This window comes from Eubalaena glacialis, chromosome 2, assembly GCF_028564815.1.
Source record: "Eubalaena glacialis isolate mEubGla1 chromosome 2, mEubGla1.1.hap2.+ XY, whole genome shotgun sequence".
In the NCBI taxonomy this organism is placed as follows: domain Eukaryota; kingdom Metazoa; phylum Chordata; class Mammalia; order Artiodactyla; family Balaenidae; genus Eubalaena; species Eubalaena glacialis.
Genome location: NC_083717.1, coordinates 115,559,254 through 115,571,285, shown reverse-complemented (window position 1 = coordinate 115,571,285; position 12,032 = coordinate 115,559,254). Strand labels below are relative to the sequence as shown.

Below are 12,032 nucleotides of genomic sequence, written 5' to 3'. Positions count from 1 at the left end.
AATAACAAATTAACACGTATCAAGTTTTCTGGTCTCACTGGAGAATCTTAGTGGAGAATCCACAACCTACAAATATGCTGAATTCCAAAAGAATTTTGAGGCATATTGTTTGCAACTTAAAATATATTTCTCCACAGAAAAAGCTATTATGGATGGTACAGGGGTTGGCAGGCCAGCTCCTGCCATGAAAGTCACTTAATCTATAATGTAGCAGTAACATTATACATATGAAATGAACAAGTAGCAGAAAAAAAAAATACTGCAGCAATAAAACCAAGATAGAAATAATAAAATTGAATAAAACCTTAAAATTTTCTTGTCCCTCAGTGCTTGAAGAGAAGCAGATTTAAGTATGAGAAGAAGAGATGTATGGAAACTGTCATGGAGAGGCTTGTATTCTCGAGGAATTTAGAAGCTGATGGCTTTTTTAAAATTATGTAGAATTCCCCTTCAAAACATAATTCTGCTTATCCATGATAAAAGTCTTTGAATAACACTATTTTAACTCTTACCAGCTAAGATGAAAGTGCCTTTTAAAATTCAAAAATAGAATGGTGAAAAGAGGAAAAGAAACAAACATGTGAAGAAAAATCAAGTAAACGGAACAGCAACAACAGAGATGAAAATATGGTAATATGAATTAATGTAGTACCCTCTGTGCTCAGGTACTGAGGATAAAAAAAAATGCATGAAACACAGTCCCTGCCCTCAAGAAACTTCAGGCGTAGTAAGGTGAGTCAAACTCATAAGCAACTAAGTGCAACAGTTGTGATAAACACTGTGAAAAAGTAACTAGGCTATGTGGAGCCAAAAAAAAAAAAGAAGGTGGGAACACTGTGAGCAAATGAAAGTGCGCTGAGTACAGAGGCTGAGAGGAGAGAAGGAATGTGCCAGGAGACAGAAATGGAGGGGTAAGCCAGGTGGGACTGTGGTCCCCATGTGAAGCAGCCTGCCTTATCCTACAGATGACTGGAAATCTGAGGAGGGATTTAAACGGGAATAACATCATCAAATGGGCATTTTATTTATTTTTTTAATTTAAAAAATTTTTTTAAATTTATTTATTATTATTATTATTTTTTTGGCTGTGCTGGGTCTTCGTTGCTGCACGTGGGCTTTCTCTAGTTGTGGCGAGTGGGGGCTATTCTTCGTTGTGGTGCATGGGCTTCTCATTGTGGTGGCTTCTCTTGTTGCGGAGCATGGGCTCTAGGCGCGTGGGCTTCAGTAGTTGCAGCACGTGGGCTCAGTAGTTGTGGCTCGCGGGCTTAGTTGCTCCACAGCATGTGGGATCTTCCCGGACCAGGGCTCGAGCCCATGTCCCCTGAATTGGCAGGTGGATTGTTAACCACTGTGGCACCAGGGAAGTCCTCAAATGGACATTTTAGAAAGATCACTCTGGCAGCATTATGGAGGATAGATTGGAGGTATGAAATACTGGTGGCAGGGAAACCTGATAGAAAACTGCAAGAGAATGAAACCTGGTAGTAAATAGCAGGGCTAATAATAGAGAGAGTTTGGAGAGCCGTTTGGTCTGTTCTCATCCTCCTGAGGGCCTCAAATTCAGACACTTGATATTTTCTCCTAATGAGGTTATCCACACTGTCATTGAGAGTCATTTTCAGGATGGAACATTTAAAATACAAATTTGGCTACAAATTTTGTAACCTCATTTTAACACATTTAAAAATTTTAACATACCGGGAGTCTCAATAAATGGAAGGGTTCTGAGTCCCTCTCCATCTCGGAGAAGCCTGCTAACTTGCTGTGTGTGGTTTGTGCACAATCTTCTTGGTGATAAAGAATGGAAGGGATAGAGAAGAGATGCAAACTAGGAAGTTCCCTTAACCAGCACCAATTTAGCTTTGTTGCAGTGAGGAGAGGAAAGTGTACATCCCTTTACTCATGAGTTGATGTTTGCAAGTTGGTTGTTCATAGCTGGGAAGTGTCTGAACTGCTGTTAAATAATTCTTTCTCTATCTACTTACAGTATAGATGGACGTCCTGGATTTGAAATATTTAGTAAAAGGTATTATGCTTCTCTAAATTACTTTCCATTTTCCTGACCTAGAAGACTGACTTTGAGAAATGACCCAGAGTTAATTGTTTTCAGACTAAATTACTGAAAGTGACTTATTTCTCTTATATTTATGTCTCTGGTTCTATGCCTTTTTAATGCCCTACAAAAAAACATTATAATCTTCTGACAAAAAAATTTAAAAAGCATTTTATAGTTGTTGAGCATAATGAATGAAATTCTCTTTTAATTTTTGCTTTCTAAACATATTTGATTAGCTATTGTTGAAAGGAGGACTAGACATGGGCAAAATTAGTTAGGGGCTATTTATTTCTAGGTAATTATAGCACAATCACTCTGATGAAAAAATGTAAGTATCAACAGTAGATTTAAAGAGTTGCGTTTCGTAGTTTTTAAAAAATATTCATTCATGAAATGCAGTTGGTTCTTAGCACATTGCTAAATGATTAAAATATACCTAAATGTAACAATGTTATCTGTCATTCACAAAAGGCCTATAAATCTAATATCTACAAAAATAAAAATATACCTTCAGAACAAAGTGGCATGGTTTTAAGGCCAAACTTGAGGGAAATAAAATATCACAATTTAGTCTTATATAAATTCAGCCTCTAAATAAATCTAATTTATGCCTTCTGAGCTCAGTTGTCCTTGACACATAGAAAACATCTCTCTCTTCAGAAAAAAACACTTCTTCCTTCTAGTGTATCTTTATCCATGTGGGAGAAAGTGATAAAAATAATAGAAGTATTACAGTATTAAGATGAAGGGAGAGGATCTTCATATTGTTTTTTTTTTAATAAACTTATTTTCTTTATTTATTTATTTTTGGCTGCATTGGATCTTCGTTGCTGTGCGCGGGCTTTCTCTAGTTGCTGTGCGCGGGCTTTCTCTAGTTGCTGTGAGCAGGGGCTATTCTTCGTTGCGGTGCACGGGCTTCTCACTGTGGTAGCTTCTCTTGTTGTGGAGCACGGGCTCTAGGGCACACAGGCTTCAGTAGTTGTGGCACACGGGCTCAGTAGTTGTGGCTCATGGGCTCTAGAGCACAGGCTCAGTAGTTGTGGCGCACAGGCTTAGTTGCTTCACGGCATGTGGGATCTTCCCAGACCAGGGCTCGAACTCGTGTCCCCTGCATTGGCAGGCAGATTCTTAACTGCTATGCCACCAGGGAAGTCCCTTCATATTTTTAACGTGAGCCATTTCACAACAAGCCAAGGACACAGAAAAGCTCTTTGTCTTTTGAAACATTTGTCTTGACTTTATGTCCAATGCTCTAAGCCTCTGGATAAGGATCACTTCTTTCCTCCTCCTCTGCTTCTGCATTGGACATCCTCTAGGTAGTTTGGGTACTGAGGGGACCAAGCAAAAGAGGCCACGGTGTGTATGCTAATTAGTTGTTTAGGTCTGAGACAATTAGTAGTTTAGATCTAAGGATCTTCAAGGAATCATTTTCCTTTCTTCTTATTGCAGGATCAAGCTGAGTAAGACTCTGATAGTTGATATTGAAGCATAATGATATCATGCAGAGATAAAGTTGTACACAAATATTTATTGACAGAATGCATAAATAACCCCAAGATCCTTCTTTCAATATTTGAATTGGTATTGATCAGTAGTAATTTTCAGCACACTTTAAAGAGTTTAAACTATTTCCCTCATCAGGTTAGTTTCTTGATCTAGAATTCCTGTATGAAAGTTGCCCTAGGAATGGTCATCTATGACGCATAGAACTCCCCATGAAGGAAATTCTGGTCCTCTTTTATGTTTAAATATGTTCTCTTCACCAGACATTTCTAGGCGGGTGGCGGGAATTGTTACTCTCGGGTATGCTGCCTTACTTAGCTTTTGGCATTTTTTTCCGCCAAGACACACTCATAGCTCCCTTAACAGGAACAATGAAGTGATTAGTTATAGTATCCCACACCTCACTAATGTGTGACCCAAATTTTGTGGCATAAATTTTCAAGCAGTAGTTTCATTTTTTTCCTCTGCTGTTGTTTAAAAACTTGGGGTTAACATTACTTCTTATTCAAGTTAGAGAAAAAAAAACAGAAAGGTCTTATCTGCAGAACAATTCACGTAGAATCTCTTAATATATTGCCTCTACTTTTGCAACAGACTCAAAAAATCAGAGTCTCTACAATGGTTGCAGTGAAGCAAGCAGTCTCCTGAGTATAGAAGCAGTATAATACTGCTTCTGGGGCTTCCCTGGTGGCGCAGTGGTTGAGAGTCTGCCTGCCGATGCAGGGGACACGGGTTCGAGCCCTGGTCTGGGAGGATCCCACATGCTGCGGAGCAACTGGGCCCGTGAGCCACAATTGCTGAGCCTGCGCGTCTGGAGCCTGTGCTCCGCAACAAGAGAGGCCGCGATAATGAGAGGCCCGCGCACTGCGATGAGGAGTGGCCCCCGCTTGCCACAACTAGAGAAAGCCCTCGCACAGAAACGAAGACCCAACACAGCCATAAATAAATAAACCCAAAGTTTTAAAAAAAAAAAAGAGAGTGTCCACTGATTAAAAAAAAAAAAATACTGCTTCTATCAGTTGACCTTCCTTCTTTTACTTCTTTCATATGATGGTGATTGACTAGAACCTGACAAGAGGAAGTTGTGGTTTTATGATGATCATTCTGCAAGTATATATTAAACATCTGTCCATCATGGTGGGAAGGACTAACTTACTTTTGGGTATTCAACTCACTGGGTATTTTAAACGTCAGGTTACTCTTAACACAAAAGTACAGAGGCTGGGACTTCCCTGGTGGCGCAGTGGTTAAGAAGCTACCTGCCAATGCAGGGGACACGGGTTCGAGCCCTGGTCTGGGAAGATCCCACATGCGGCAGAGCAACTAAGCCCACGCACCACAACTACTGAGCCTGCGCTCTAGAGCCTGCAAGCCACAGCTACTGAGCCCGTGTGCCACAACTACTGAAGCCCGCACGCCTAGAGCCCGTGCTCCGCAACAAGAGAAGCCACTGCAATGAGAAGCCCGCGCACCGCAACGAAGAGTAGCCCCCACTTGCTGCAACTAGAGAAAGCCTGCACGCAGCAACGAAGACCCAATGCAGCCAAAAATAAATAAATAAATTTATTTAAAAAAAAAAAGTACAGAGGCTAACGTGACAAAAGTAGTTCCAAGTTTTAAGATTTATCTCATGAGACACTCACTGGCCTCAGCCCATCTTTACCTCAAAAAAATCTGATACTAAGTATGGATTCTAGATTCTGAAGCCTACGAATTATGAATAAAATCTGAACTATGGAAAACAGAACAACTTTCTAAAATGTTACTATTTACCAGAGACATTTGCACTCAGATCTTTCCTCTAATTAGATCCTTTCTTGTGTTCTAGCAGTTCTCCAGTGTTATGGCTGGGAGGAAGCCAATTTCAAGGATCTATTGCACAAAGAACTATTTACTGAGACATATGCAATGCTTTCGCTATGAAATAAACAGGAGTTACATGACTTTAATAAAGGTTTTGACAGTAAGAAATGAGACTTACTTGTCTTTAGCACTCTCACACTATAGAATGCAGTGGCGATAACTTTGCTACTTACTATAGTGCAATTCCTCCCATGGTTTTGGGAACCCATAATATTCCTAATTTAGTCTCACATTTCGCCTTTACATATATGCCTTTATATTATCTTCCAAAAGGTGAAAATATATTACCTTATATGTTTTTAAAATGATGCACAAGTCTCCTATATTTTCCCAATGACAGTGTAATTCTCTCTGTCTGCCAGGTTGCAAACAGTTATTTTGACTCTTTCCCCTACTTCCCAAAATTCTGGCAGCTTGTCTTTCACTAATTTCCTCAAATATAGATCCTACTTTAGGTCTTTCATCATCTAACCTCTCCCAGGGCAGTCATTCTCAAACTTTAGTGTGCATATTAAAAAATACACAGGAAACTCATAACATTCAGATTCTTGATCCCAGTCTTAGATGACAGTCAGCAAGTCTTAGGAAAGGCACAGGAAACTGGATTTTAATCACTTAAATATAATCCATTGCCCAGATTTTGAGAAATTTTATTCTACAGTCTTCTTATCTCTTTTGGGTCTTATAAACCATTTCTAAATAAGAATCCTAAAGATTAGATCATGTTTGTTCACCTACTTATGCCTTCATCTATTTATTGAGCACCCAATGTGTGTTAAGTACCGTTTGAGGTATTGGGTTTATAGTATTGACCAAAACAAACATCACTGACCTCATGGAATTCAGTTTTTGTTTCCCCACATTTAAGAAGGATCCTCTGTAACATCATGTTTGATCCAAACTTCCTGAATCTGATGTTGAAGATCCTAGTTGATCATATATCATAACTATCATTTAAAAAAGATGCTCCCCTCTAGTCAGGTTTTTCCTCTTTCTCTTCCTCAGCCTTACTGTCTCCATAGCAACTCAATCCACTTCTGGTTGTTGGTCCTGTTATTCTCCATCAGGAATATTGTGCAGTGTTGTGGACAGGGCATAGAGATGGGAAAGAAAGTTTCATTCATTCATTCAACACATACTGAGAACCAAGCACTGTTCTAGATATGATAGAATTCAGCAGTGAACAAGTGAAGATAAGCATACAAACAAAAAAACAAAAAGAAATATCAGATAAATTCCATGCAGGGTATGATGACAGTGACCTAGCAACTACTTTATATTGGGTAAAGAATGTATATATTGGGTAAAGAATGTATATATTGGGTAAAGAATATAGTGACATTTCGGCTGAGAGCTGAATGACAAAGATAAGTGGCCATGCAAAGTTTAGGGAGAAAAACATCACAGGCAGAAGGAACAGCTAGTGCTAAGGCTTTCAGGTGAAAATGTGGGTTAGAAGAAGATTATAAGGAAGGCCAGTTTGGCTGGTGCACAGTAGGAGAAGATGAAGTGGTAAAGGCTGGGGTCAAAGAGGTTCACATGAGCCAGATGACATAGGGGCAGAAGTAGGGGCCATGATGTGATTTGATTTATGTTTGCACAAAGCTCTCTTCTGGTGTTGTGTGGGAACTGGATTGTGGAGAGGCAAGAGAGACCAAATAGGAACTACTGTAGTAGTTCAGGGCTCAGTTGATGATGGTGTTTGGATAGGCAGTAGCACAAATGGACAGAAATGGACAGAGTGGGCATATGCTCTGGAAGTAGCGTCAGGGAGCCTGGGGATGTATTAGATGTGGCGGTGCAAGGCAGGACTCAAAGAAACTTCCTGGATTTTCTTCACTTGAGTAACTGGCTGGCTGTTCATGTCAATGACTGATGCAGAGAAGACTGCAGAGGGAGCAGGTTCTGGGTGAGGAGGGTGATAATCAAAAGTCCAAATGGTGGGTGATGTAGCTGAAAAATAGGCTACTGTGGCCAGACTGCAAAAGGCTTATGGTAAGAGCTAAGAAATTTGAACTCTTTCTGAATTGTGACTTAGGAAACATACTATGGCATTGGTGTGTAGGATGGGCTGGAAGGGGTAGAAATCACATGCCTGCAGTAGGATTTGGGGAGAGATATAAGAGAGAGTCAAAAGACACAAGAATAATTATAAAAGCGCCAAAGAGAGTTAGGAACAAGAGATCAAACAAAATACAGATAGAAAATACAAGTGTTTATTTAAAGATGGAAAGAGTAAGAGTAGAGTAGGATTCACCTTAGAAGGCTCCTTGGTTGGTAGTTTTGAGAAGAGGATGCAGAGGGCAGAAAGCAGAAAGTACAACGAGCTCCTGGGAGAAGGACTGAGCCTGCTCCAAAGGGCTGTGCTTGGGTCCCACAAACAAATTGGCTTGGAGAAGAACCTGGCTTGAAAGAAGAGAGCTGACTTTGTGATCTACATTTGGTCATTCCCTCCATTGGTGGCAAGAGAACATGTGTGTGTTTGTGTGAGAAAAGCAACCTCATCTATATTTTAGTTACCACACATCTTTTCACCATAGAAAAAAATTGGCAACCTTTATTACTATTAGGATCATCTAACAGGCTATCGGATAAAACGTATATGTTTGTAGCATTTTCAGAGCTTGAAATATTGTTTCATAAAATGGGAAAATTTTACTCACTTTCATGAGTTCTATTGCCAGTGAACAGTGTGTGCAAAACGGATGTTTGTAAAGAGGATCTTTGTCACATCAAGGGAGAAAAACTGTTGCTCTTTATGGGAAAATGTTTCCAGTTTACAATTAATTTTATTTTTCTGACTGAATTTTCCTTCTCCGATATAACAGGCTAGATCAATAAGAACCCTGCATCTATAACTTAGAAAATCTAGACAGGGAAAATTATCAGAGAGAAAGCAAATGACGAAAATCGATATGCTTACTTACTCTGTGCTCCCTTAACCTTCATTTTCCACTTGTCTTCACCAAAACCTCACCATTGGAGCTAAATTAATCACTGGGATAAGATTTTTTTCTAAAGAAACAAATTTTGGCTCATTTGTGTCAATTTTGAAAGCAGCTGCTTCTTTCCTATATGAGCCATTTTCTGAATAAGCGATTTTTTTTTTGGTTGACAAGCTGAGGGATTTTGACTTAGTCAGTAGTTGGCATTATCATCAAATAGGAGGCAAATTAGTCACTGCAAATGAATTAATATCTTGCAGAACTGGAGTTATTTATGCTCTGAGTGATAAACTTGGGAACTGTCTATCAGCACACTGAAAGAATTTGTAAATGAGGTCCATGCATCACTGTTGGGGATCATCCAGGAATGATGGAGGACAGGATAGCTGTCAGAAGACGGGATTCATTTGTTTGCTTGCTCCTTCCTTCCTCTCTTTCCTTCCTTCCATTCTTCCCATGTATTGATGATCTGTTCTGTGCTAAGTATCAGGGATATCCCTAAGGAGACACGTCCCCCACCTTTAACAATCTAGTGGGGGAAAAGAAGACATCAGACATCATTAGAGTATAATGTATTAAATACAAAAATAAATGTCTATAAAAATGTTTTAAAGTACAGAGAAGGAAGACCTTAACTTGTCCTATAGGGGTTAGGAGGGCCTCACTGAGAAAAATAAATATGAATTTGCCAGGTGGACAAGGCAGTATTTTAGGGAGAAGAAAAATACGTATAAAACCATGGATTTGGGGGAAAATACGATCATTGCTATCACAACAGTCACAAAAACAACTAATATGTGTGATGCACTTACTATGTGCCAGGCACCATGTTATAAGCTTTTCATAAAGGAATGCTTTTAATCTTTACAACCGCCCTAAAGGGTAAGTATTATTCCATTTTTCTGATGAGGATATCAGATCCCAGATGGTTAAGAAATTTGTCCCAAAGAAGAACTGGTATGTTTACGGAGTTGCAACCCTTCAGTGTGTTGGTGTGTGAAGGATGTGGTGGAAAATGTCAAGAGGTGGGGTTCGAAAGATCTCCTGGCGTGTGTGTAATAAACACTAAGCTGTATTACAGAAAAGGGCTCAGGTTCATTCTTAAGCAGAACAAATTTGTCCATCTATTCCTCTGTCTGTGCATCTACTCATTTATTAAATATATATACGTAGAGGATTTTAAGCAGCACACAGAAATCGTACATTGAGTGAGTAAAAATGAGAGTGAAAGAAGAGAAAAGATGAGGGAGAGGATATAATGGAGTTAGGAATAAGGCTAGCTGAGCAGACATCGGTGAACCTTGGCAGACGCTAGAGCTATTTTACATCTCTGTGTGGATGTTAAAAAACCAGTTTAGGAGAGAAAGCCAAGCTACCCCCTGAGTGAGCTGAAATTGTACCCACTGGAAAGGCCAGAATATTTCAAAAGAATGATTTTGGAGTCATTTAATCAGATGGACAGATGGGTGATAGAGGCCATAATGTCCTATTTCTTGTAGCATAGTGGGTATGATTTTCGTTTGAAAAGAGTTTTTTTTTTTTTTTTAAAGGAGATATAACCAGATGCCACCTTCACCAAAACACAATCTTAATAAAGTACTCATGTAATGCCTGTCTTTAATAATTCTACTGCCTGAATATTTGCCAAGATGACTTATTTGTGACATTTATACCAGTCCAAATAAATAACTTAACTTACTGGTTGGCTTGTTATTTTTAAACACCACCTAACAAATACACTAACTTTGGTTTTAGAATGTTTGACATGTAACCTTTCCTTTTGGCAGTGATTAGCTATCAGGGGCAGTTGCCTGTTCAGGCTATTCTGAGTTTGCAAGACTTAAATTGCATTAGCCAAATAGTTTCTGTTATAAGGTAGTTTTAATTGAGTATATCCAGACATGCTTCTAAGATTGTTTAGAAACAAGTTCAAAAGAAGAGGGTAACACAAACTATGAAAAAATAAAGTGCTGTGTTAAAAGATCATCCCACGTAACACTAACTCTTGGGTCAGTAATCTATTTCTGTGTAAATATAGGGATAGGGTGAGGAGAGTGGTATATGTTGAGCTCATATTTCTTGACCCATAACTAATTCCTGTCCACAGAGGCAAAAGTTAATAAAAGGTGCACGTAATCTGAAAGTGCTTCTGGTAGATATCGCATGAAATGGTAAATGGCAGGATAGTGTGGTGGCTGTTTGTAGCACAATAGCTAAGTTTAAAGGCCTGCGTAACTATGGCCAATAATTGGTCAGGCACGTGGGTTGTGTATAATTTGGGTGAACAGTCCAGCAGTCTAATAAGTGTATGATTTGGGGGAACAGAGGGGATCCTTTCTGAAAATAGAATAAACGATAGAGTCGCACCAGGAGCTATCAACACTATGCCCAGAGTCAATAAACATGTAAAACAAGCTATTGAAGAGGAAAGATCTCAGTTCTGAAAAGTCACTGAATAGCTTTCAGGGCAAAATGTCTTAACCAGGGCTTTTATTGGTTTATATTTTCAATTGGCTGTACAGGATGAGGCCCTGATTGACAAAAGTTGAGGCAGTTAACTGTCTTGTAAGGTGGTGAGAACTGAGCCTCCTGCCTATCAGTTGAGCCTCTATTAATTTTTTCCCCACTCATTTCATATCTATAACTCTGTCTAGAATTTATCCATATTGTCTAATGAAATCTAATGGCATGGCTCTGGTCCTGTTACAGGTTTTATTAGAACTAAGGTTTTCCTGAGGTAATAAAATTGTGTTAAATAAGCTTTAAAAGCTTTAAATTTTACAAGGCCATGGCCTCTTGTTTGGTTTTTGTCATTGTAAGCTTCTCAGCAAATCTTGTCAAGTTAGGTACTAGAAAAGTGAAAAGTAGAATGTGCATTTTCTGTTGAATTTTATTTTTCAGGTAAAATTGGTTTTCAAATCTGCTAATTGGTGAAAAGAGATCAACTTCTCTCTCAAGTTACAGAAGCAGAAATTCAACTGGTCCTTACTAATGAAAGATCTTCAGTGAAGGTTGAAAGCCCTTCAGATCAATCGTACCACACTTTGAGCTCCTCTGGCCTCCGTGGTTCCCTCATCTGTGCTCATGGCTCACAGGTGTGCAGGACTCACCGAGGACAAAAATGGTTACTTAACCACGCAGTTGAAATATCCTTTCTATGGAAGGTTAAAAATCCCAGGAAGTCTGTGGGACTGGCTTTTGGAGTATAGCTATGAGTAAAATATTCTCTAGATTTTCCCAATGTATTGTGATTCAATTTATCAGATAAATGAGTTGTTGGAGGACTTTCATTTAAATTGACAAATTTTCCTCCAGTATAAAGTTCCATAGGGACATAGTCTTCATTCTTTACCAATTTCAGGTTGCCACTAATGTCTAGAGGAACTAAAGGTATTTAGCCTCAGGGTGATATATGAGCTACTTTCAAATATTTGTAGAATGTTATATAGAAGTAGTACTATACTTTTTCTCCAAAGTCATATGGGTGGGACAAAATCTTAGTAATCATAGTTGTCCAGTAGACTACTTTGGAGGTTGTGACCCACCTCTACCTCTGGAGATGTTCAATAAAAGTGCGGATGATCATTTGACATGAAAGTCATGTGTCAGATATTTCTTGGACCAGATGGTATGAAAGAGCTCTCCAAACCTGAAAGTTCTAAGAA

General features: G+C 39.0%; 1 long non-coding RNA gene across 1 annotated transcript in view; it reads left to right on the top strand.

Annotated features, from left to right (window-relative positions):
• LOC133085297 (uncharacterized) overlaps positions 1-11,601 on the top strand; it is a 130,790-nt gene extending 119,189 nt beyond the window's left edge. The window contains exon 4 of the long non-coding RNA XR_009699548.1: positions 11,269-11,601. This is a non-coding gene — a long non-coding RNA (uncharacterized LOC133085297). The remainder of the gene's footprint in view (positions 1-11,268) is intronic.
• Positions 11,602-12,032: the final 431 nt, after the last annotated feature.